Source organism: Bos grunniens, chromosome 5 (genome assembly GCF_055505025.1).
Source record: "Bos grunniens cultivar Pamir isolate PY7600 chromosome 5, Bosgru_T2T1.0, whole genome shotgun sequence".
Taxonomy (NCBI): Eukaryota; Metazoa; Chordata; class Mammalia; order Artiodactyla; family Bovidae; genus Bos; species Bos grunniens.
Window position 1 is genome coordinate 81,410,480 of NC_141169.1, and position 25,404 is coordinate 81,435,883.

The window sequence follows — 25,404 nt, forward strand, 5'->3', positions numbered from 1 at the left end:
TGTCCCTGCTACATTCTCAGTGCAGCTGTTTGGGACCTTAGTGTGTGCTGTGCTCAGTTACTCAGTCATGTCTGACTCTTTTTGTGACCCTATGGACTGCTAGCTCACCAGGATCCTCTGTCCATGGGATTTCCCAGGCAAGAATACTGAAGTGGGATGCCATTTCCTTCTCTAGGGTAGTCTCCTGACCCAGGGATCGAACCTGCATCTCCTGCATTGACAGGTGGATTCTTTAATACTGAGCCACCAGGGAAGCCCAATTTGAATTTAACTAACAACTAAAGATGTTGAGAATTATTCATGTGCTAACAGTGGAAACAGTGTCAGACTTTATTTTTCTGGGCTCCAAAATCACTACAGATGGTGACTGCAGCCATGAAATTAAAAGACGCTTACTCCTTGGAAGGAAAGTTATGACCAACCTGGATAGCATATTCAAAAGCAGAGACATTACTTTGCCAACAAAGGTTCGTCTAGTCAAGGCTATGGTTTTTCCTGTGGTCATGTATGGATGTGCGAGTTGGACTGTGAAGAAGGCTGAGCACCGAAGAATTGATGCTTTTGAAGTGTGGTGTTGGAGAAGACTCTTGAGAGTCCCTTGGACTGCAAGGAGATCCAACCAGTCCATTCTGAAGGAGATCAACCCTGGGATTTCTTTGGAAGGAATGATGCTAAAGCTGAAACTCCAGTACTTTGGCCACCTCATGCGAAGAGTTGACTCATTGGAAAAGACTCTGATGCTGGGAGGGATTGGGGGCAGGAGGAGAAGGGGACGACAGAGGATGAGATGGCTGGATGGCATCACTGACTCGATGGACGTGAGTCTCAGTGAACTCCGGGAGTCGGTGATGGACAGGGAGGCCTGACGTGCTTCGATTCATGGGGTCGCAAAGAGTCGGACAGGACTGAGCGACTGATCTGATCTGATTGGCTATTAACATCAAGCTTTCATATTAGATGTGTGTGTGTATGTTCAGTTGTGTCTCACTCTTTGTGGTTCTATGGACTGTACACTGCCAGGCTCCTCTTTCCATGGGATTCTCCAGGCAAGAATACTGGAGTGGTTTGCCCTCCTCCAGCGGATCTTCTAGACCCAGGGATTGAACCCATGTCTCCTGCAGGTGGATTCTTTATCACTGAGCCATCTGTAAAGCCCCTTGGGACCTCAATGGTCCCCTCCAATTCCCTGTCACCTTTTCTGTTAATCTGGTACATTATGTCTCTACCTAGCTTCCAGTGGGATCTTTGCATATATTACCAGGTCACTCTCATTGAAGCTTCTTCAGTTTTTATATCCTGTTAATCTGACCCACAATTAAATTTGAATTCTCAATTGTGGTATATAACAAGGCACTATAAGTGAGCTGATCCTGGCATGCTATTCTATTTTCAACTTCTACCATTTGTCCTAACATATCAGACACTTCAGTCATATACATTATTTTTGGCTTCCTTAACAGGCTCAGCTCAACCCCTCAGATTGGGTCAATGGTGTTTCCTGGAACTTCAGTGTATTTACCAGGGGACTTTTCAATAGTTTCCAAATCTGTCTTTCCCTTAGAATTTAATTTAAGTACCTTGAGAAAGGGGATATGATTTTATCTTTGTATCTCTAGTATTTGCTACTCAGAATAATTGTTTGACAAGTAGATGGGTGAATACATAGGTCAAAGAGAAAGGAAAGGGAGGATGTTATGAACTTCAAATTATTCTGAAAGATCAGGAAAGGTGAGGAGCATAAAGAGGTAGGAAAGAAAATAGTGGCTGTAATACAGTCCATATCTTTAGATTTCAAAATCACTCAGCTTTTATAACCAAGTAGGTGGAAGTGTAGCATTGATTGCATCTTTATTTCACAAAGACACTTAACATTTTTATGCTTCAGTTTTTTTTTTTAATCTTCAAAAGAGGACAAATTACTACAAAGCACTAATACTCTAAAACCTGTATCAAAGCTATGGATAGATATTGATGATAATACTTAAAGGAAAGGTGCTATGATATTCAAATGTAAAAGAATAATGGGAGAGAATTCAAATTGTCTTTACACAATGCTATTTCAAAACAGTAAGCATAAATCACTGCAGATGGTGACTGCAGCCATGAAATTAAAAGACACTTGCTCCTTGGAAGAAAAGCTATGACCAACCTGCTGCTGCTAAGTCACTTCAGTCGTGTCCAACTGTGTGTGACCCCATAGACCACAGCCCATCAGGCTCCCCCGTCCCTGGGATTCTCCAGGCAAGAACACTAGAGTAGGTTGCCATTTTCTTCTCCAATGAATGAAAGTGAAAAGTGAAAGTGAAAAGTGAAAGTGAAGTTGCTCAGTCATGTCCGACTCTTCGTGACCCCATGGACTGCAGCTTACCAGGCTCCTCCGTCCATGGGATTTTCCAGGCAAGAGTACTGGAGTGGGATGCCATCGCCTTCTCCATGACCAACCTAGACAGCATATTAAAAAGCAGAGATATTACTTTGCCAACAAAAGTTCGTCTAGTCAAAGCTATGGTTTTTCCAGTAGTTATGTATGGATGTAAGGGTTGGACTATAAAGAAAGCTGAGCACCAAAGAATTGATGCTTTTGAACTGTGGTGTTGGAGAAGACTCTTGAGAATCCTTTGGATTGCAAGGAGATCCAACCAGTCAATCCTAAAGGAAATCAGTCCTGAATATTCATTGGAAGGACTGATGCTGAAGCTGAAGCACCTGATGTGAACAACTGACTCATTGGAAAAGACCCTGATGCTGGGAAAGATTGAAGGCAGGAGGAGAAAGGGATGACAGAGGATAAGATGGTTGGATGGCATCACTAACTCGATGGACATGAGTTTGAGCAAGCTCCAGGAGTTGGTGATGGACAGAGAAGCCTGGTGTACTGCAGTCCATGGGGTTGCAAAGAGTTGAACATGACTGAGTGACTGAACTGAACTGAACTGAAACATAAATAGCAAACTCTCTAAACATTATTTTTTCTTATATTTCTTTTAAAGTTTGTTATTTTGAAAGTACACACATGTTCACAGCTATAAAGAGGCAGCAATGAAACATCTATTTGAAGTACATTTAATGTCACCATTGTGGTTGTTGTTCAGTCACCCAGTCGTGTCTGACTGTTTGCAACCCCCTGGACTGCAGCACACCAGGCCTCCCTGTCCCTCACCATCTAAGTTCATACCCACTGCATTGGTGACATCATCCAGCCATCTCATCCTCTGACACCTTCTTCTCCTTCTGCCCTCAATCTTTCCCAGCATCAGGGACTTTTCTAATGAGTCGGCTGTTTGCATCAGGTGACCAAAATACTGGAGCTTCAGCTTCAGCGTCAGTCCTCCCAATGAGTAGTCAGGATTGATTTCCCTTAAGATTGACTGGTTTGAACTCCCTGCTGTCCAAGGGATTCTTGGGAGTCTCCTCCAGCACCACAGTTCAAAGGCATCAATTCTTTGGTGCTCTGCCTTCTTTACCGTTCAGCTCTCACAACCACGTGACCACTGGGAAGACCATAGCCTTGACTATAGGGATTGGCAGGGTAATGTTGGCTGAGTAATGTCTCTGTTTTTCAACACAATTATGCTGTATCAATTACTTCATATATGTATAAACAAGGGAGATGAATTTGGGGCTTGTAAAAATTAGCTTGCATTAAGTCTGAGATTTTATTTTGTTTCAAATTCAACAACTCTGTTTGCCATCATCAACAGAGCCTTATGATGGACTATATCATTGTTTAAATGAATACCCATAGACTTTTAGAAGAAGTTGACTGTCCACACCATTAGTTTGAGTTATAATTATATAACTCAAATAATTATAGAAACCATAAGGCTAGGAACTACATGTCATAATTTCAAACACAGATATTTTAAAATGCACTTAGGGGAGGGGAGAGGAGAGGGTGGGATGTATGGCAAGAGTAACATGGAAACTTATATTACCATATGTAAAATAGATAGCCAATGGGAATTTGCTGTGTGGCTCAGGAAACTCAAACAGGGGCTCTATATCAATCTAGAGGGGTGGGATGGGGCAGGAGATGGGAGGGAGGTTAAAAAGGGAGGGGATATATGTATACCTATGGCAGATTCATGTTGAGGGTTGACAGAAAACAACAAAATTCTGTAAAGCAATTATCTTTCAATAAAAAAATTAAAAGAAAAAATGAATAAAATGCAGTTAATTAAAAGAAAACTTTTAGTTTTAGAAGTTTACTGAGTCTATGTTTTGTTTAATTTGTATATTCCTCTACATCAGACATTCAAGGGAAGCTCAATAAATGCTTAGGCAAATTATTAAACCTTCTAAGTCTCAGTTTTACTCTTTTTTTACTCATTACTTACTCTTTTATCAAAGAGATGGGATTAATACTCACATCAAAAGTTGTTGGAGGATTACATGAGATTATGCTTTGTACTGTGTCCGGTACATAGTAACCATTCAATCAAAGGTTGCTATTATTATGTGTGTATCTGATCCTAGTTAAAGGGCTATTTTATCTTCAACACAGTCATAAAAATCTAAGACTGTGCATCTCATATTTCAGTTCCATAAATGGGCTAATAGTTGAGTAACAAAACACAAAGCCAGGTTCAGAGACAAACTGGAAACTCTAAACAAACTTAGCCAGCCAATAAGGAAACACTGCAGACTAAGTAGCTTATGAAACAAATTCTCGCGCTTTGGAATATTTTTTTATCTACTATGCAGGATAAGGTTAGTATGGAATAACAGTTTACATTATAGGTCTAAGGCAAATAAATGTTGCTTCACGTGAGTTTTTCTCTCCAAGTATTTTCATCAGCTTTCCCACCTATGACTCCAAGTAGATCAAGAATCACCGATCTAAACTATTGCAAGCATAAAAGGTAGTTTATTCTTCTTATAAGCAAATTCAAAAATAAACTTTTAAAAGGTTTTCTCCTCATTTTTTCAGGTGTATTCTGAATATTCTCTCTCTGTATATTCTTTTGATCTCTCCTCAGCAGATACACAGAACTGTTGTCCACAGTCATTCAGAACTGATCTCAACTTTGCTACTGTCCTATCCATCCATTAAACCATCATTTATAGCAATTTCCTCTGCTGTAACCAATATGCCACCTTATTCATATTATGTTCCTTGTAAATGATGATATGGAATAATGAGGTCAGTGTTCTGGATAGAAGATGAGACTTTATAAACAATAGAAGATTCACTATCATCCAGTTTAGAAAAATAATTGAAAGTGATTGTAGATAATGAACAGTAAAATTTTCTTAAAATGCTATGAGTTAAAATAGTTTATCTCCGCAAAAGATGAAATTTATTGATCTGAAGAAATCATCAAAAAGGTAAGTTGAATCTCAGGCTAAAGAATCAAGAAGGACTGGGTTTGTCAGAAAGCTTACCAAATTTTCTAATATCAAAGAATGTTTTCAGGGAAAATATCATAAACAGAAGGAAAGAACAAGAATTCGTAGATTTTTTTTTCCTCCCAACAGTGATCAAAAGATAGAGACATAAAACCCTGACATTATGGAAGCCAGAAGTACTTGTGCTGTTGTGGGACAGGATTCTGCTTAGACGTCACTGCCTCATTTTGTATGATCCATTTCACAAGTATTCACTGCATGTTGCACTAATTCCATGTTCACTAAACAATCTTCGTTTGGACCCAACATAACAGTCTGCTTCATGTTTGAATACAGATGTCTTTTATGCCTTACCCCTCCCTCTTCCCCTTCCGTCTCTCAGCTGGGCATGCTGATAAGAAAGCCGAGGTGCTTTGTCACCAACAGTAAGTGTAAATCATGCGCTAAAACCCTCACTCCAGCCTCAGTCCCTAACCACCACAAAAACCTGAAGCTGGGCTCCCTCCTTTCACAGTTCCTTCAAGACATTTCCGATCAGCTTGAGAGACCTGTACTATTCTCTCCAGAAAGCTTCATTATGGGAATAATAAACCTTTCCATACATTGTTGGTGTGTGTGTATGTGTGTGTGATGATCAGTTTGGAAATTCAAATCAAATTTTGAGTGGGGATCCATCTCAACTCTGGACTGGCCATAGCATCCAGTCACCAAGATACTGGAAGGAGGTTTCCTTGCAATGAAGACATAAAAATTTTAGTACCTAGGAAAAAATCTTCATCCAATAGAAACATAATAAACAGGGATTCTAGTTCACAGATCAATTTCTTACAAGTTCATATACTGGAAATTCATTCCATTGAATCTAATCAATGTTAAAATGATATTACAATTCAGTTTTAGAAACTGAGAAGCTGAAAGTTAGTCTTTGGAATCTGGTAAACCCTCCAACAAATTACTATAATATAATTTCTTTTTATTTTATTTATTGTATGGAAACACAATTTTATTCCTCTAAGAAATAAAGCACATTTCATTTGAAGGAACAATTCTATTTTATGGGAGGAAAACTTAAATGCCTGGAGGAGGCAGTAGGTAACTTAAATGGAGCAGGCAAAAGAAAGTGGACCCGCTAAGCTTTGTGTTACAACCCAGAACAATCTGGCTCTATTACATTTCCTATTAAAACACTTTACTATGCTTTAAAAAGGTACTGTAGTCAGATGTTGACCCTGTACTGTAACTGCTCATGTGAAAAGTTGCATAATAGAAACATCAGCATTTTAATCCCTTTGTTGTCAAACAGAAATAAAAACAAAAAGCTTTTGGTATCTGCAATGTAGACACCAACTTACAGGAATGTATATAAATGGGGAAAAAATGCCACTGAAGGAACCAAGGCCTTTATTTCAACTCTCTCTTGCTTTGCATTTCCACTTTCATTTTTACTTTATTCTGACCAGTCCCTTATATTTCATTAATTGCTATAAAATCTGATAAAAATGGACTTCACTCCTGAAATATATCCAGATGGTAATTTCAGTATTTCCAAATGTTTTTGAAAATACCAAAGTCAAAATTTCATGGACTATTTTATGGAAACTTTGAGCGATTTGATAAAAATGTAACAACAATTTGCTGAACTAGAAATCTGCAAAAACAGCTTTTTAAAAAAAAGAATTCTGGGATTCTAGAGTTATTCAGAGCTAGGTTCAAATAATTAGTAACTAACTGTGGGACTGGGGAAAGTTCATCAACCTCATCTGTCCTGTGGAGAATCTTGTGAGGATTACATGAGATTGGATATATAAAGCATCCACCATACAGCCTAGAACAGGAAGTGCTTCATAAATGTCAATTCCTTTCATTTCCAAGTTCATCTATGTGAATCCTTTTGAGTTTAGTACTCTGAAATCTTGTAGGGGCTTCATAAGCCTAACGGGTTCATATTTACACAGAATATACAAATCTGCATAAAGAATAGCTTAATTGATTTAACTTGTAGAAGCACATGATGAAACAGTAGTAGGAATTACAGTAGTGTGTTGATGCACCCATATTTGAATTTGATGTAATGAAGAAGGTGAAAGAATCAATGATGGTTATTTCTCACTTACGGCTACTCACTGAACTACTGCTTTTCTTCTCTTGCTTCTCTTCTCTTCTTCTTTGCTTCTCTTGACAAACCACAGAAAATCTACCTGCTTAGAGGCTGTGAAGACAAAGTTTTAATCAACCAACACAAATAACTAAGCAAGGAGCACTCTCTATAAGGGAATTCATTGCCTATCCTCAAAAAGCATCATTAACACACTGATTCTACAGAAGTAAACTCTGATGCTAGCAGTGAATGAGACTGAAAGCAATCAAGCTTTCTGCTTTCAACATCCTAAAGGATCTTTTCAAGTTAATCTCCTTGAAGCCTAAAACAAAGCCACTTACAAACACAGGGTAAATTCAAAAGCTTGTTAATACAATGTTAGGGGTAAATATGTAAATATATCAAAGGTCAAGTTTCAGTTCCCATAGCAATTGTAACTTAGCCACTTAACACGTGTAGCAACCCAGAGTATCCACAACCAGAGGAAACATTTCTTCAGTGGCTGTAGGCCTTTCTGTCTTTGAAAACTTTTGGCTATTATGTTGCATTTGTTTTGGAGTGTTTATTCACATTAAGATTTCAGAAGCATCACATTTAAGTTCTACTATTGAAAGCTCTTCAAAAAAGCTTGGCCTCATTTTTCAGTGGTGATGGTTTCAGCCACATTCATCCTGAAATTATTGTCCATTTCAGCCAGGGGTATTATAAATTCATCCCTATATTTTTATGGAGAAATATTTATGATAAACCATCCTTGGAAGGCTGTTTTTATGCTATAGCATAAGTCAGAAAGGCTTCACTGGTGGCTCAGCAGTAAAGAATCCGCCTGCAATGGAGGAGATGTGGGTTCGACTCCAGGGTCAGGAAGCTCCCTGGAGAAGGAAATGGCATCCACTCTAGTATTCTTTCCTGGAAAATCCTATAGACAAAAGAGACTGGTGGGCTACAGTCTACGAGACTGCAAAAGAGTCAGACACGACTTAGTGACTAAGCAAAAACAACAATACATCAGAAAACTTAAGAGTGTTCACCACGCAGCAAGGCGCTTCCTAGGTAGCACAGTGTAAAGAACCCTCTGGCCAATGCAGGACATGCCAGAGACGCAGGTTTGATCCACTGGTCAGCAAGAGCCCCTGGATTAGGAAATGTCAATCCACTCCAGTATTCTTGCCAGGAAAATTTCCATGGACAGATGAACCTGGCTGGCTACAGTCCATGGGGGTCACAAAGATTTGGACATGACTGAGATACTGAGCGAGCGCACAAATGCGCGTGCACACACGCACGCGCGCGCGCACACACACACACACACACACACCATATAGTAAGAGAACTCAAAGTGGGAAATAACTAAAACTTAAGGGCTAAAACCAGTAAGCCTCAACCAAAGCTGAGGGATGCATTTTTATGGAAACTAGCAAAATAAAACAACAATGTAAACACCGGATAAATTTTAAAAGCAGGGGTGTATAAATGATTTTTTATTATACACATAGCAGGAAAATAAAGACATCAAATACAGTTTCATAGTCAGATGAGAATTAGTGATGTCTGAAATTGTCTTCATTGTATTCAAAGCTCAGTGTAACAACTCAACATCATGCCAGAATCAGGATGGGAGATTGAATGGCTAGTTTATACAGTCAGAGAAAAGTGAGTGATTCTAGAATATCTAGAACAAGGGCCAACAAGATCCCCTGGAGGAGGACATGGAAACTCACTCCAGTATCCTTGCCTGGAGAATCCCATGGACAGAAGAGCCTGGAGTGCTACAGTCCATAGTGTCACAGAGTCAGCCATGACTGAAGTGACCTGGCATGCATGCAGGCCAAATACACCTTGATGTCTATTTTTGTAAAGTTTTATTGAAGTACAGTCAAGCCTGTACTTTTACATATCATCTATGGCTGACTTCACACTACAGTGACAGGCACATGGAGTGGTTATGACAGATACCATTGAGTTGGCAAAGCCTAAAATACTTTGGGCTTCCCTCGTGGCTCAGATGGTTAAGAATCTGCCTGCAATGCAGCAGACCAGGGTTTGATCCCTGAAGAAGGGAATGCATGTGTGCGTGCTAACTGCTTCAGTCCTGTCCATCTCTTTGCAACCCTGTATACTATAGCTGGCCAGACTCCCCTGTCCATGGGGTTCTATAGGCAAGAATACTGAAGTGGGTTGCCATGCCCTCCTCCAGGGGATCTTCCCAATCCAGGGATCAAACCTGCATCTCTATGTCTCCTGCATTGGCAGCTGAGTTCTGTACCACTAGCATCACCTGGGAAACCAAGAGAAGGGAATACTTATACTTAAAATGCTTATAACACGGACTTCTATAGAAAATTCAGCCAAAAAACTTAAATAAAAGCAGATGTAAAGATCCGTTGTCTGGATAAACAACAAGGTCCTACTGGATAGCACAGGGAACTATATTCAATATCTTCTGATAGACCATAATGGAAAAGAATATGAAAAAGAATGCGTGTTTATGTATAACTAAATCATGTTGCTGTACAGCAAAAATTAATATGAAATTGTAAATCAACAATAATTAAATAAAATAATGGAAAAAATTCCATTGCCTGAAATATACAACTCTCTGTATTTTGGCTGAGGAGAAGTTGACACATACACACACACACACACACACACACACACAAACACAAAATGTATAGACTAGAAATGACCATTTATTTTGTCCACTTTCTGATAATAAAGTTACCAAATTCCAACTAAAATGTGGGTATATCATTCCTTAAGAATTTTGAGAAAAGTTGATAAGAGTGCCTCTTTTTCATAATCTAACCATTGATATAAAATCTATGGCTTGCTGGATTTAAACGTTTAATGTTCAAATGTCTTATACTTGAAATCCAAATAGTAAAAACTATATTTATATTTTTTACTTCAGGGATATCTTTATTGAAAGTCAAGTAGAAATAGAATTTTTATGAAAAATAAGTATATAATACCCCAGGCAAAAATTTTTATCATTTAATAGCTAAGTTTTAGAGAAGTGAGAGGAAGAATGGACAAAATAGTTATATTCAATATAGCATGAAAAAATGCTAGAAGGAACTTCAGTTCAGTTCAGTTCAATTGCTCAGTCTTGTCCAACTCTTTGCGACTCCATGAATCGCAGCACACCAGGCCTCCGTGTCCATCACCAACTCCCGGAGTTCACTCAGACTCACGTCCATCGAGTCAGTGATGCCATCCAGCCATCTCATCCTCTGTTGTTCCCTTCTCCTCCTGCCCCCAATCCCTCCCAGCTTCAGAGTCTTTTCCAATGAGTCAACTCTGCGCATGAGGTGGCCAAAGTACTGTGACATGCAAAACTGATCTTGTAAAAAAAATGGGCAAGAAATAAATAGTTTTATTAGCTGGAGGAAATGTGTGAATATTTGTGGAAGTTTCAGTAAGAGGAATTTAGACAAACTACTATTTAAAAAGAAAAACAGAGCCCTAAGAACAATCAAGCTATAAAACACTCTGGCAGGAAGGCTGGAAATTCATGTTCAGGTAATATTCTGAATAATGGAAGCAATTATGGCAAATGGCAAAATGATTGCATATTTTTCAGAAAAAAAATTAAGCCTGGAATTATAAAACAGTTGATTTACCTTCAAATATTAAGAAAAAAAATTACTCAAGTGACTCATACAGAAATCAATTTCCAACTCCTTAGATGATCAGGAGGTACAAAATAACAACCAACATGGCTTTAGCTTTCTGAAAAACACATTTAGTCAGACAAATCTTATTTCTTTCTATGACATAGTGACAAGAATGGTAGATGGAGTCAATTGAGGTCTTTCACTCGGTTGCTTATGACATGTATATTGTAAGAAAGGCAAAAATGGTTTAGAAAAACACAGACTCTCCAGGAGCTGCAATATGGAAGCCACTAGCTCCTGGTGACTATTATGCATTTGAAATGTGGTTAGTCTGAGTTGAGACAAGTTGTTAAGTGTAAATATATAACAGATTTTGAAGATTTAGTATAAAAACCATATCTCATTAATAATTACATTTTAAGTACATATTGAAATGATAATGTCTTATATCTTATATATTCTAGGTTGAATAAAATACATTACAAAATTAATTTCACCAGTTTTAAAATATTTAAATGGACTATTAGCAAAATTAAAAGTACACATAGTTTGCATCTGTGGTTCAAATGTTGTTCTACCATATAGCCCTGAAATATGAACACTAAACCCAGTATGGAGAATCTTTTGTCCTGTGTGAGCATCACTTTATCCTATGTAACAGAGGGTGAGTAGACTGGGAGAAGGGTGGGTAGGATGGGGTAGAGGAGTTCCTTTTTGGGCTACTGGGCTACCCTCTACTGCAGGGTAGTCTAGCACTTCTAGGCTCCACCCACTCATGCTTCCCCAACTCTAGTCATAACAGCCCAAGGCATCCTTCTCGTGGTTTCAAATGCCCTTAGTTCAGTTTGGTCACTCAGTCATGTCCAACTCTGTGACCCCATGGACTGCAGCACACCAGTCTTCCCTGTCCATCACCAACTCCTGGAGCTTGCGCAAACTCATGTCCATCGAGTCAGTGATGCCATCTAACCATCTCATCCTCTGTCATCCCCTTCTCCTTCTGCCTTCAATCTTTCCCAGAATCAGGGTCTTTACAAATGAGTCAGTTCTTCCCATCAGGTAGCCAGAAAATATTGGAGCTTCAGCTTCAACATCAGTCCTTCCAATTAATATTCAGGACTAATTTCCTTTAGGATTGACTGATTAGATCTCCTCCAAGGGACTCAACAGTCTTCTCCAACACCACAGTTCAAAAGCATCAATTCTTCTGTACTCAGCTTTCTTTACGGTCCAACTCTCACATCTATACACGACTACTGGAAAAACCATAGCTTTGACTAGATGGACATTTACATCTGCTTTTATGTCTCTGTTTTTCAATATGCTGTCTAGGTTGGTTATAGATTTTATTCCAAGGAGCAAGCATCTTGTAATTTCATGGCTGCAGTCACCATCTGCAGTGATTTTGGAGCCCAAGAAAATAAAGTCTGTCACTGTTTCCATTGTTTCCCCATCTATTTGCCATGAAGTGATGGAACCAGATGCCATGATCTTAGTTATTTTGAATGTTAAGTTTTAAGCCAGCTTTTTCAGTCTTCTCCTTCACTTTTATCAAGACACTCTAGTTCCTCTTCACCTTCTGCCATAAAGGTGGTGTCATCTGCATAGCTGAGGTTATTGATATTTCTCCTAGCAATCTTGATTCCAACTTGTGCTTCATCCAGCCCTGCATTTCACGTAATATTCTTTGCATATAAGTTAAACAAGCAAGATGACAATGTACAGCCTTGATGTACTCCTTTCCCAATTTGGAATCAGTCCATTGTTCCATGTCCAGTTCTAACTGTTCCTTCTTGACCTGCATACAGATTTCTCAGGTGGCAGGTCAGGTGGTCTGATATTCCTATCTCTTGTAGAATTTTCCACATCTTGTTGTGATCCAAACAGCCAAAGGCTTTGGCATACTCAATAAAGTAGAAGTAGATGTTTTTTTGGAACTCTTGCTTTTTCAATGATCCAGCGGATTTTGGCAATTTGATCTCTGGTCCCTCTGCCTTTTCTAAATCCAGCTTGAACATCTGGAAGTTGTCAGTTCACATACTGTTGAAGCCTCACTTGGAGAATTTTGAGCATTAACTTTGCTAGCATGTGATTGAATGCAATTATGCAGTAGTTTGAACATTCTTTGGCATTGCCTTTCTTTGGGATTGGAATGAAAACTGACCTTTCCCAGTCCTGTGGCCACTGCTGAGTTTCCAAATTCGCTGGCATAATGAGTGAGGCACTTTCACAGCATCATCTTTTAGGATTTGAAATAGCTCAACTGGAATTCTATCACCTCCACTAGCTTTGTTTGTTGTGATGCTTGCTAAGGCCCATTAGACTTCACATTCCAGGATGTTTGGTTCTAAGTGAGTGATCACACTATCATGTTTATTTGGGTCATGAAGATCTTTTTTTGTATAGTTTTTCTGTGTATTGTTGCCACCTCTTCTTAATATCTTCTGCTTCTGTTAGGTCCATACCGTTTCTGTCCTTTATTGTGCTCATCTTTGCATGGTGTGTTCCCTTGGTATCTCTAACTTTCTTGACGAGATCTCAAGTCTTTCCCATTCTACTGTTTTCCTCTATTTCTTTGCACTGATCACTGGGAAAGGCTTTCTTTTCTCTCCATGCTATTCTTTGTAACTCTGCATTCAAATGGGTATATCTTTCCTTTTCTCCTTTGCCTTTTGCTTCTCTTCTTTTCTCAGCTATTTGTAAGGCCTCCTCTGACAACCATTTTGCCTTTTTGCATTTCTTTTTCTTTGGGATGGTCTTGCCCTTAGGATGATTAAAAGCCAGTGGGCTAGGAAATTGTTCACAGGGTCTTTTTCAGTACTAAATTTTTATGTCTGCAGTGTGATTTTTATAAAACTCCTTTTTTGTTTGTTTGTTTTAGTTTTATGAAAATTTCTTTTTGTTAACATATGAATGCAGTGTTTAGTGACAGCCCACTTGAGGGATGAACACACAACTATTTTTAGTGTTTACCCTGTATAATTTTCTAAGTTTGTATGAGGTTTATTCATCTAATATTGTAGCACTTAACTCCTGCTATTTTTTATTTCATTTGTATACATGTCTTGTGCTCCAAATAGGATCAGAAGCTGTGATGGCAGGACGTTTCTTATATAACCTTTCTCTCCCATAGCAAATGAATACTAGATATCAGTGAAGCAAATGGATTCAGAGGTCAGGATAAATTTCTGGATTGAGTTTGAATCTGGTGTTATTTAACATTTTCAGCAATGACTATGATGGTCATTCATTTGATCTTAACCATACACTGCCATATGCAGTATAAAAATTCATAGATTTAAATTTGACTGTCCAAATTAAACAAATCCTTTGAGAACAGAAGATATATGCTATTAATACTATGGCAATATTTTAAAATAACTTTATGGTATCATATTCATTTTCTAATTTAGAAATTGAAAGAATCCTTAAAAGTAGACATTATCATCTCCATTTTACTGAAGAGTAAATTGAGGTTTAAGGAGATTGAAAACCTGATGGTGGAATGATCAGGATTTGAAGACACAACTTGACTTCAGGTAATTCGATTGTGGGCTGATGGTTTTTGTGTCACTCTACAAAACTGTAACATACTTTGCTTTGTATCTGACCTAGTCTGGCATTCCACAGAAGTTAATCCTGAGAAAAAGATTTGAGTAGAAGTTTGGGCATGTGCAGGGAACACTTGAGGAACAGGGATGTGAAAAGCACCCAGTAAGGAATGAAATTAAGTCACTATATTCCCAGACAGTTAGGTGGTAAAGAATCCACCTGCCAGTTCAGGAAACTCAGAAATCGTGGGTTCATTCCTTGGGTCGGGAAGATCCCCTGAAGGAGGGTATGGCAACCCACTCCAGTATTCTTGCCTGCAGAATCCCATGGACAGACGAACCTGGAAAGCTACAGTCCATGGAGTCTCATAGCGTCAGACATGACTGAGCATGCACACACTTATGAAAAGAGGCCTCCGTTTCTCAGCAAACCCTGGAAGTGGAGATATTTGAAGCATTAGGAGATAGGGCCTTAACAGAGGTGATTAAGCTAAAATAAACATGTTTGAGTGGGCTCTAATTCAATCAGTCATGTCCTTGTGAGAAGAAGGAATCTGGACACACAAAGAGACATCAGGGATGTGCACACAAAAGAAAGATCATTTGAAGACACAACAAGAATGCAACCAAGCCAAGGAGAGGGGGCCTCTGAAGAAACCAGACCTGCCAACACATTGACCTTGGACTTTTACCCTCCAGACTATGAGAAAATAAAGGTCTATCATTTAAGCCACCCAGTTTGTGATAATTTGTTATTGCAGCAATAGCAAATGAATACATCATGCTTGAGAAGCTTTCTCCTAAGGAGTTAATAAGCTGGAGTATTTGTACTAGAGGTTCACACTCTGTACTCATGGTTCTCATATGGTCTTCTTGTCAACTCAAGATCCCTAGCTAGGGGCTCTGACCTGTGAATCACCTGGACTGTCCTCATCATCTTTCTGTTTTTGCCCCTTATCCACCTGTTATGCTATGTTCCAGTATTGCTCACAGCCACACATAGAAAATACATCCCATTTCCATCTGAATAAGACATTGGAAGATTGGCCTTTCCAGGTTGGACTCAGGTGGATAAATATTTTGGAAATAGCTTTAGAATTCAAAAAGAGTTGGAAGCACTGAAAGGAAGTATACAAAGTGAACTTTAATAGCAAACACTCGTAAAACACATAAAACATTTCAGAGAGACAAGAGCCATCAGTAATAGCTAAAGATTTTGAATTCAGACTGAATTCTAATGCAGAATATAGCATAATGACACATTATCAGTGTCATTGTTTTAAATAAAAAAAATATGGCTGACAGAACAAATGAGATACAGATGTGAACACACATTTTAATTCATTTCACTAGTGGCATTTGATGATATTATTATGTGTCCAGAGAATATGTTAGAAGAAGAAATTAATTTTCCATCATACATCTGGGTAAAAATTTTATCTTGTTTAGAAGCCTATGAAATGATACATGAAATGGAAATATTGAAAAGAGACAAGAGGTGAAAATAGAGATAGTTTAGCATTTGTTTTCAAATCTTTGAGGAAAAGCTTGTGAAACTTGGAAAATGAAGATCAGTAACAATATTGAAGTTTCTGAAGTGGTATCTACTGGACCCAGTTCAGCTATTATCTATTCCTATTGAAAGAGAATAATATTCCTATTAAAAAAGAAGAAATGGGTATTAAAAGCAGAAAGAGAGATTTAACTGAGCCATACAAACTTTGAAAGTCAGAGCAAAATAATAGAAAATGCCACCAAAAGTTAAAAAAAAATTTCCTCTCCAGTGACTTTTAAGAACAAGGATGATAGCTCAACTTTTATAATGGATCTCAGGAACCAGGCTGCACAGTTTGTCATGATGAGAACAAATATTTTGGAAGAAGTACAGTTCTTAGACACTTGAGTGGTATTTAAGAATTCAGTGACAACTTAACTTGCCTACAACTTCTTTATTTAAAGCCTGATCTAATCTTTCTCAGAACTGCAGGTTCAAATTGATTTCTGTGGCCTGGATAGATACTTATCCCAGTGGAGTTATATAAGGTTCTTCTATAAAGGAGAGAGGTGAACTTCTTGGAGATTTTTATATCTTTGTGTTGATTTTTTTTTTTTTTTTGAGATGAGGTTCACTTAACATAAAGTAAACCATTTTTAATGTGAACAGTTCAGTGGCATTTAATACACTCAGAATGGTACACAACCATCACCTTGATAAAGTTCCAAATTTGTGTTGATATTTGCAGTTAACAGTCACTTAATGCATGAATGATACATGTTTGTGCTTGATAAATAAAAAATAAGTTAGATTGCTAGTGGTTAACATAAAATGCTAATTGAGTGTTCTGCTAATTAGCTTCTGGAGAAATATAAAAATGTACTATACTCCAAAAGGCACATTTCAACTAAATTTTGATTACTGTTAGCTATAGAAAAATCAATCTTTAATGGGTAATTTTGTGAATGAATTTCAGAAAAACTAATAAAAAAGACTCTATATCCCTCTGTATGCATGCTCAGTCACTTCAGTCATGTCTGACTCTTTGCAATTCCCTGGAATGTAGCCCGCCAAGCCCCTCAGGCCATGGGATTCTCCAGGCAAGAATACTGGAGTGGGTTGCCATTTCCTTCTCCAGGGGGTCTTCCCAACTCAGGGATGGAACCTGCATCTTTTACGTCTCCTATATCCCCCTCTAAGTTTGCCAACTCTTACTTGATATAGTTGAAAAATGTTAAGCACTGGCAAGATAAACACTGCTCATTGAGGCAAGTAAAAATATGCAATTACATATTTTATAGATAAGTACATAAGAATTAATGAACATTTAAGGGTAATAAATAGGCTTTGATGATGTAAAAACATATATGCTTAGAAAAGAGCAAAAGGAGCTGTCTTCCCACTCTGACACCAATAAGGCAGAGAGAAGATATATCACAAGTGGATGTTTTACCTGCACACAGAAGGATTAAGATATGAGAGAGCCAAATGCTCTCTCAAGAAATCCAGAGATTTCCAGCCTTTTGTATTTTGTGAGTGGTTTTTACAGATAGATAATGATAGATAGATAGATACACTGAATAGAATATGTAAGCTTAGGAAAAGACATTCAGTTTGAAGAGAGGAAAGATTCTCCAGGCCACGTATCTCTCTCCTAGAAGTCCTCCACGGGATCTAAAACACTTAAAAGACAATGAAATTTGGGGTTAAACTGTATATATATGCTCTAGAAGTGGCCACATATCAGTTGGTTATGGCATCTCTCCAATTTAAGAAACTAATTCAGTAGGACCAGGAGTGACTAGACAAAGCAAGATGGAGGAATTTCCTCAAGACCAAGGATGTGACGTTGAAGACTTCATTGGAAGAGGGTAGTTTGGCAGACCTGACCCAGAGCAGCATGAGGGCACTGAAACCCATCTTGAAAGAAAAACTCAGGAGCACTCTGAATAGGTTTGACTATCTTTATGAGCTAGTCTATAACTGGTGGTCCTGGGCTCTCACAGAGATGCCTTCTTAATACAATTGTTATTCATTGTATTCAAGTCACTTCAGTCATGTCCAGCTCTTGGCAACCCTATGGACTGTAGCCCGCCAGGCTCCTTTGTTCATAGGATTCTCAAGGCACAGTACTGGAATGAGTTGCCATGCCCTCTACCAGGGGATCTTCCCAATCTAGGGATCAAACCCATGTCTTCTGCAGCTCCTGCATTGCAGGCAGATTCTTTACCATTGAGCCACTGAGGAAGCCCTAATTATTCATTATTACTCTGCAAAACACTTAGGGTTCAATGAATAACATTTCCTGTATTTGGAAGTGACAGCTCTTTTCTTTGATTGAGAAAAGTGATATTTCAGCTTCACATTCACATCCTCTTCACCAGCAGTGCATCTGCCTTTGGGTTAGCTGTACCTATTACATTTTCACCAGTAATGCTGACCTTTTGAAGGCAGTTTTTGTTGTTTGATTCTTCAGAAGCTTTTCTTGACTGATCTTGTAAAGTATTGAATTGTCCCCAAATTCCTCTTAAAGAAAATTTTCCATTGAAATATGAGATAAACAGCAACATCTTTAATATTAACATTCCTTAGCCCACCTACTTTGAAAGGCATGATATTTTTATCACCCACTTTTCTGTTCTTGGCAGTAGCCATAGCAAAGTTTTAAATTTTATGTGGGAAAGAACCCATTTCATTCCCATCAGCAATGCTCCCGGCTGCAAAACTCCATGTCTGACTGAGGCAATTGTAGTTGACAATGGACTACTTGCTTAGGATGACAGATCACCAACATAGAGGAGTCAGAGGGGCCAGGAGAGGTTTGGTTCTCCTTAGCCCTCAGTTTTCCCACTCAAAACAGGAAAATGTTTCTGAAATTGGATCATACAAGTTTGAATGGCCATGGGTTGCCTCTCAGGGATCTAGTGTATACAGGTGTCACTCTGGTGTCATGAAGAGTGAGCAAGGGATTCTTAGTCTGATATGCCTTGGTGTGAATCTCAGCTCAGAAAAGCACCAATCACTTCAGTTCTGTCTTCTGTTAAGTGGAGATCATGTCTGGCTTGAAGCTTCATTGTGAGGGCTGAAAAGAATGAACATAAAGATCCTGGCACAGGGTGAGTATGCAGCAGGTGGCTATAGAGGCATTAGCCTCTGAATTACCTAGCCCAGTGCTCCACACACAAGAGAAATATAAAAAAATCAATGTTGGTTTCCTTCCCATTTCCTTTTCTCATTATATATCTCAGCTACAACCTGAATTTTGGCATCAGGTTTCAGATGCAATACAGTTAAGATATTGTCATGGACTGAATTGTGTCTTCCCCCTTTGCCAAATTCCTATGTTAAAACTCTAACCCCCAGCACCTCAGATGTAACTGTATTTGGAGACATCTTTTACTAGGTGACTAAATTAAAATTGGGTTCTTTAGGGTGGGTCTTAATTTACTCTGATGTCCCTGTAAGAAAAGGAAATTTAAATACTGGGGGTGTTTGTGCACACCTGTGTGTGTGTGGGGGGGGGGGGGTGTGTGTGTGTGCAAGTGCACACATGCAGAACAAAGACAATGTGAGGACGCAGTGAGGAGGCCACCTCTGCAAGCCAAGGAGAGAGGCCTCAGAGGAAACCAAACCTGCCGGCACCCTGATCATGGATTTCTGAGCTCCAGAACTATGAGAAATTAAATTTCTGTCATTTAAACCACCTGTTTTATTATGGTATCCCTAGCAAAATAACCAGAGGTGAATATATTTCTGAATATGTGCATTTGGTGATATGTACAGCCCCTACCACTCTAATGACAGAAAGCAAAGAACTAAAGAACTTCTTGATGAGGGTGAAGGAGGAGAGTAAAAAAGTTGGCTTAAAAGTCAATATTAAAAAAACTAACACCATGGCATCTGGTCCCACCACTTCATGGTAAATAGAAGGGGAAATGTGGAAGCAGTGACAAGACCCTCTTCTTGGGGTCTACAGTCACTGCAGATGATGCCTGTAGCCTTGAAATTAGAAGATGATGCAAGTTATGACAAACCTGAACAGTGTGTTAAAGCAAAGACATTACTTTGCCAACAAAGGTCTGTATAGTCGAAGCTATGGTCTTTCCAGTAGTTATGTACGGGTGTGAGAGCTGTACCATAAAGAAGGCAGAGCACCAAAGAATTGATGCTTTCGAACTGTGGTGCTGGAGAAGAATCTTGAAGGTCCCTTAGACGGCAAGGAGATCAAATGAGTCAATCTCAAAGGAAACCAACACTGAATATTCACTGGAAGCATGAATACTAATGCTGAAGCTGAAGTTCTAATACTTTGGCCACCTGATGCGAATAGCCAACTCATTGGAAAAAACCCTGATGATGAGAAAGATTGACAGCCCGAGGAGAAAAGGGCAACAGAGTGGATGGCATCACCGATGCAATGGACATCAACTTGGGCAAACTCAGGGAGATGATGAGGGAGCAAAACCTGGCATGTTGCAGTCCCTGGGGTCATGAAGAGTCGGACATGACTGAACAACACAGTCCCTAATTTTTTTTTTAAATAGAAAGAAAGAGAAGAGGAAAGGAAGAAAAGGAAGAAGGAAGAGAGGAGAGAAGGGAGAGGAGGAGGAGAATCCTGGTACATTTTAAGAACAAAAAAAAAGAGTGACAGAATTGGAAATTAATGTTATTGAGAATTCTTTTTATAGTTATTTTTATTGTTATAATTATTAAGACAGACTTAGACCCTCACTATTTCTGAGGGTCATTAATTTTATACTGATCACCAGATAAAAAACATTACTTTAGCCTCCAAGTTGCAAGCCATGAGCAATGTGTCTCATTGATGTAATGGACAGCACTTGAAATTCTAGAGGCAACATGCAGATTAACCACTGTTCTTGGACTGCCACACAGCCCCTTTGCATCAGCAGTATAGAAAAACTCAATTTTCCTTACTTCTTCTTGCATGGTTCTTATTCATAAAGGCAAATGGTTTCCTGGACAGAAATATGGTTGTTGAATTTTTGTGACTTACATTAAAATTGCTATTTAACAATAAAATTAATTATTACACATAATCTGGGGGAAATTCTGCAACAGAGCTACAAAGTGAGCATAATTATACCTTCCAAAGTCCAGAGCAAGTGCCCAGTTGAGGTTTTGTCCAGCACTGAGATCTACGAGTCGGACACGACTGAGCAACTGAACTGAACTGAGATTTACAAGTGTGTGAATTTGATGCTATGTCAGCTATTGTGACACAGTAATGCCATTTCAATGCTTTATTCAACCCAATCTCCATTTTTATCATTTTCAAATACTTTGCTATTTATCCAACTGTAGGAGAAAACCCTAGAATGGCCCTTCCTATGTGAGTCACAGAAACAATTGATTCTATCCCAGTTTGTGTCTGAAAAGATGCCACCATGAAGTTAAGAGGATCCCTGGTTTAGGTCTCAGTGGCATCATTTTCCCATCCATTTTTCTCCACAGAAGGCTTTGTACAATAAGACACTCTTGTAAAAGCATAAACAGAAGCAGAAAAGGACCTCCCTTAGGAATGTCTAATCTAGACCACATCCCCAACTAGCTCTGTTATTTGCTCTGCGGATTCCTTGAAATTTATGCAACTCATCTCTACCTGTATTGTTACCGTGAACTCAATGCACCCCCCTCAAAAAAAAGAAGGGCTAAAATAAGACTGATGAAATTTGCCTCAAGTATCTGAAGGTCTGAGTGCCCAATGAAGGCAGTCAAACTTTATATCTAAATGCTCTGACTTCATTCACTGTTACACCAGACATAAACGTCCTCAGGCTTTGAGCTTGGGTTAGTTTCATTGACCGCACATTGGCTCTCAGTAAGGTTCACCATTGCTTCATTTTATGAAGTAAGCCCTGTGTGTAGGTTTGTCTTGCTTAAGTAAGTTGATGAATGATAGGAGTGCAGCATGGTTAAACACAATTCACTAGTCATCGGTTAAAGAATAATTTAACGTACAGTTTCTGCCCCTTCCACAACCAAAACTATTACTTTTTCTCTGAAAAAGTATTTGATTGAGTTATGTAAAACTTCCCTTTTGCCATTTTTTGTGCATTGACATAGGTAAAAGCCCAAGTGAACACAGAGTGATTCAGGCAGAATCAAAAGAGCCTAAACGATTACATATGACCATTTATAATTGAGGGCAAGGGCCAAACATCTGTATTTTATATACATAACATCTGTAGCATCATTTCCTCAGTTTTGTGATTATATATTTCAGATTTTCTGTTCAATTATAACAATTGTTAACGTTGTGATAGTTTTAGCTATAGTTCTTATTTCATTTTCCTCTAGATGATCTTTGAATTGCTTTATCTATATTTCATTTTCACTAATTTTTTTTCCTGAAATTACCTTTTCTTTTCTAGGTAAAAGAAAGTAATGTAAACTAAATAAGAATATTCAAAATGTTGTCTTCGCCATTGGCAAATTAAATGTCTGTTTTTGCTGTTCTTACCAAACACAGCTAGAATTCTGATAACTGGTATATCAGAGTGTTTAGCCTCAGGCCAATGGCCCCAATGAGATGATGCACACAAGTTAGCAAACAGGCTTAGGGGGAAAAAAATGCACACCTTGATTTATTAGCAATTGTCATTTACCACTTTTGCAATTATTGAAAAATAAATAGCCCTGGTGGTTCAGTGGTAAAGAATCCACCTGCAGTGCAGAAGGCAACTTGCAATGCAGGAGACGTGGTTTCAATCCCTGAGTGGGAAAGACTCTCTGGAGAAGGAAATGGCAACCCATTCCAGCACTCTTGCCTGGGAAATCCCATGGACAGAGGAGCCTGGTGAGGTATAGTCCATGGGGTCACAAGAGTCAGACACACTTAGAGGCTAAACCACCACCACAATCTATTAGGAATTAAATCTTCACTTTAACAAAGTTGGTAAACATTTTCCAACATTTAAACATTTCCAACATTTTCCAACATTTCCAAGGAATACTATGTTACTATTTTCCCAAAATTTTCATATGGGGAAAGAACAATCTGGGGAGCTTAAAATTAAATTTGATAATGAAGATCATAAAAATGGCCTACAGTTAGTGCTTTTGAAAACTTAAGCAACATGTACATAATTTTATAAAACTAAAGGAGTATAATATTTAAATTTACTATCCTTTAAATTTCACAAACTGAAGTCATCTAGTTTTTACTCATCATATTAATTTTGGTATTTTGTTTTAGTTTTCAATTTTTTACTCCACCATTTTTATAAGAGGAATTGTGTTGTTCAGTTGCTAAGTCGTGTCCAATTCTTTGCAATCCAGTGCACTGCAGCACAACACACTTCCCTGTCCTTCACTGTCTCCTGGACTTTGCTTAGATTCATGTCCCTTGAGTCAGTGATAATATCTGACCATCTCATCCTCTGCTGCCCTCTTTTCCTTTTGCCTTCAATCTTTCCCAGCATCAGGGTCCTTTTCAATCAGTCGGCTCTTTGTATCAGGTAGCCAAAGTATTGGAAGAATACTATATATAACATCAGATCAGATCAGATCAGTCGCTCAGTCGTGTCCGACTCTCTGCGACCCCATGAATCACAGCACGCCAGGCCTCCCTGTCCACCACAAACTCCCAGAGTTCACTCACACTCATGTGCATCGAGTCAGTGATGCCATCCAGCCATCTCATCCTCTGTTGTCCCCTTCTCCTCTTGCCCCCAATCCCTCCCAGCATCAGAGTCTTTTCCAATGAGTTAACTCTTCGCATGAGGTGGCCAAAGTGCTGGAGTTTAAGCTTTAGCATCATTCCTTCCAAAGAAATCCCAGGGCTGATCTCCTTTAGAATGGACTGGTTGGATCTCCTTGCAGTCCAAGGGACTCTCAAGAGTCTTCTCCAACACCACACTTCAAAAGCATCAATACTTTGGCCCTTAGCCTTCTTCACAGTCCAACTCTCACATCCATACATGACCACAGGAAAAACCATAGCCTTGACTAGATGAACCTTTGTTGGCAAAGTAATGTCTCTGCTTTTGAATATACTATCTAGGTTGGTTGTAACTTTCCTTCCAAGGAATAAGCATCTTTTAATTTCATGGCTGCAGTCACCATCTGCAGTGATTTTGGAGCCCAGAAAAATAAAGTCTGACACTGTTTCCACTGTTTCCTCATCTATTTCCCATGAAGTGATGGGACCGGATGCCATGATCTTCGTTTTCTGAATGTTGAGCTTTAAGCCAACCTTTTCACTCTCCACTTTCACCTTCATCAAGAGGCTTTTGAGTTCCTCTTCACTTTCTGCCATAAGGGTGATGTCATCTGCATATCTGAGGTTATTGATATTTCTCCCAGCAATCTTGATTCCAGCTTGTGCTTCTTCCAGCCCAGCGTTTCTCATGATGTACTCTGCATATAAGTTAAATAAACAGGGTGACAATATATAGCCTTGACGTACTCCTTTTCCTATTTGGAACCAGTCTGTTGTTCCATGTCCAGTTCTAACTCTTGCTTCCTGACCTGCATACAAATTTCTCAAGAGGCAGATCAGGTGGTCTGGTATTCCCATCTCTTTCAGAATTTTCCACCATTTATTGTGATCCACACAGTCAAAGGCTTTGGCATAGTCAATAAAGCAGAAGGCAAGAGTACTGGAGTGGGGTGCCATTGCCTTGAATGGCACCCCACTCCAGTACTCTTGCCTGGAAAATCCCATGGAGGGAGGAGCCTGGTGGGCAGCAGTCCATGGGGTCACTCTGAGTCGGACATGACTGAGGGACTTCACTTTCACTTTTCACTTTCATGCATTGGAGAAGGAAATGGCAACCCACTCCAGTGTTCTTGCCTGGAGAATCCCAGGGACGGGGGAGCCTGGTGGGCTGCCGTCTATGGGGTCGCACAGAGTCAGACACGACTGAAGTGACTTAGCATAGCATACTAAGAGGAATACTATGTTATTATTATTGAATTACTTTCTATTCATTTCTTTCTGAGCTTGGTCTTCAGGAATCAGCTTCTGTAGCATCTAGACATGCACTAATTTAGTATCCCTAAAGGTCCTCATCCATCAGCAAACATACCATTCCCTACTCCCAGAGTTGACCAGGAACATCATCGGGGTAACTTGACACCTTCTAACAGTAAAAGGTTCCCTATAGTCCCTCAGAGCATCATAAATCTTAGTAATTTCTGTCAACCGAGGCAGGCTCATCTAATTACACACTCTCTTCTTTTATGGAGAAAGAACCAAAGTTCAACAACTGCCAACTGGTCTCTGGTTTCAAGCCAGGATAAACCATATAGAAGAGACTTCCCCTGACA

General features: G+C 39.0%; 1 protein-coding gene across 5 annotated transcripts in view; it reads right to left on the reverse strand.

Annotated features, from left to right (window-relative positions):
* Positions 1–25,404, reverse strand: part of FAR2 (fatty acyl-CoA reductase 2) — a 179,043-nt gene that overhangs the window by 128,646 nt on the left and 24,993 nt on the right. Inside the window, exon 1 of one of the 5 annotated variants that reach the window (XM_086401552.1) lies at positions 7,474–7,558. The exons of the other annotated variants lie outside the window; for them this stretch is intronic. The gene's annotated coding sequence lies outside the window, so the exon portion shown is untranslated. Of the gene's footprint in view, positions 1–7,473; positions 7,559–25,404 lie in introns of those variants that run through there. 5 annotated transcript variants of the gene reach the window in all.